Genomic DNA, 2500 nt, shown 5'->3' on the forward strand with positions numbered 1-2500 from the left:
AAATACTTAAGAACAAGGCACCAGTCCCTGAAACATCCTTGGTTGTATAAATAGGAACTTTCATGGGAATCTCTGGGATAAATTCTTTGTGTTGAATTGGAGCACGCTGTGATGGAAGGGGAAGAGTATTGTACACTGTGACACAAAGAAAAATTACATTTAAAAAAAATAATTAAGCAAACTAGTCTTAGTACAGATGGTTTAACTAAGAGCCTTCACCCATCGCTGTTGGAGAACCACTCAACAGCCTTGGCAGCCGTTATGGCAAAGGCTCTTTGCTGTAACCATCATAACCATAATAACAGCAAGCCTAAACCCCAGTTTGACTTATGGGAATTTTGAACACATCTTGAGAGTTTTATGGGATTTATTTTCATTGTTTTCTAATTTTTTTTTTTTTGGTTAAGGCTGCAAACACCCACCTAACTTCTGACAAAAATAAAGATACAGCAACCAGGTTGTTCAGCTTCTCAACTTCAGGACGTTGATTCGAGGTCTCATTCCAGGTATCTCCATGGCTTTGTCACATCTGGGAAATAGGTACAGTGCTCGGTGACAACAACACCCAAAACTGCTCCCGGTGTCCCCATCACACACCACGATGCCATCACCGCAGTGCTCTGGGGCATCACGAGGGCTGTGAGCGCTATGAGACTGTAAATATAGGAAAAATAACTCGGTGCCTCAGCCACCGAATCAGTAACCGACCAACCTCAGAGCCACTGCGAAAGAAAAGATTCGGGCAAGTCAGGGAATTTAGGGAAAGCTGCTGTTGGTGGAGGTCCCTGTGGTCCCCACGTGCTGTCCCGTGGCAGCGGTGGGGAATAGTTATCAGCCCACTACGATGTGTCAGAATAAAAAAAGAAAAGGAAAAAAAAGTCTTTTAAAACATGCTCACCATGTACAGCTGCTGGAACATCTGTGCCGAACATGATGACACACGCTGGAACCGTGGCGGTCGGGGAGGGGGAGCCGGTGAGGGGAGGTTATGGGGGAGGCGAAACACAGCCCCTGAGCCTGCGGCTGGGGCCCAGGGGGGGTCCCCCCACTTTTCGGGTGCCTCAGCCCTCCTGCCCACCCGCCACTTCCCGCTTGGCCCCTCTGCCTTGTGCCTCGTCCCCTGGGGTGACACGAGGCAGCGCCAGCGCTGTCAAAACACCGTGTTGAACTGGGGGGGATTAAGGCAATTGAGGGTTTGGAGGGTGAGACCTTTGCCAAGGAAATTCAGCAGATCTTTATTTTATTTTGGTTTTTCCCCCATTCAAAAAATGAGGCAGGGAAGAGCCTAAAGTGCAGCTCGACAGGTGGGCTTTGCAAAGCCCCGCTGCACAGGTAGGGATTTCTGGAGGGATTATGTGGGCAGAAAGAAATTATTCTCTGTCCTGGAGTAAACTCAGGGAAAAAATCAAAACAAAACAAAAAAAACACCCAACAACCCAACCCCAAAAATCCCTTGTTCCCGCCTCTCCCCCTGCATTGTGTCGAAAAAAACATATAAGAACCTAAACAGAATAGAACAGAAATCTCCCTTAATCAAAACAACATTATGCCAAAACCCCTTTCGAGGGAAGTGAAACGTCCACAGCAGCACAGCCCGGCTTAAAATAGAACAGGCTGTGCCTTGTGAGTAACACAAATCCAGAACAACACAGCCCTGCCATCGCGCTTTGAAGGATGTCTGTCATACGCCTCAGCTTATTTTACACCCCTTCCCTTTTTTAAAAGGGGAACAATGCCATCTTCCCGAAAGGAAATAGGCAATAAAAGCTCCAGCAGGATTTCCTATTCATAATTTTTCCCATTCATATCCTAATGGGTGAAGGGAAAAAAAAAACCAAACACAACCAACAACCGAAAAAACCAAACCAGCTTTAACAACTTAAACGGCACTTATTAAATAGATATTTTTACATGCCTGGTTTTTCCTAAACGTGGTGTATAGTTTTACAGTTCAATTAATTCTTTTTTTCCAGATATCCTTCTCAGAGCTGGCTGAATTCTGTGCGAGATGATGTAAAGCATCTGATGACAAAATATCAAATATATTTATAAAATACCCTGTTGAGTTTTTATCTGTGCCATTACATTTTTAATTAATAGAATTTTTTGGGGGGGGGTTGTTGTTTTACAAATGTTGTGTTTTACTGCCAGTATGATCTCACTGCTTTACAGTATCGATAAATGAAGGCACACCTGCACTATAAAATCTGCTTTATATGAAGCAGGCCATTCATGTTTTTATAGCCCATTTTTCACCCATTGTTCTTGGGTCATGTCATAGGTGTGCAGTAATGTGCGGTGGAGGTGGGCGGCGAGGAGATCAGGTTAACAAAATGGTCTAATTTTGCCAACTTTAGTGCCAGAATCTGGACTGAAAAATGCAGAACTAATATCCCAATGGACACACTGCATGATGTCACTTCCCTGGAAATGGCCAAGACAAACATCTATTTCCAGATCACTTGCACTTATAACATGAATTCTACCTCCTTTCTTATCC

This window comes from Columba livia, chromosome 6 (assembly GCF_036013475.1).
Source record: "Columba livia isolate bColLiv1 breed racing homer chromosome 6, bColLiv1.pat.W.v2, whole genome shotgun sequence".
Classification (NCBI taxonomy): domain Eukaryota; kingdom Metazoa; phylum Chordata; class Aves; order Columbiformes; family Columbidae; genus Columba; species Columba livia.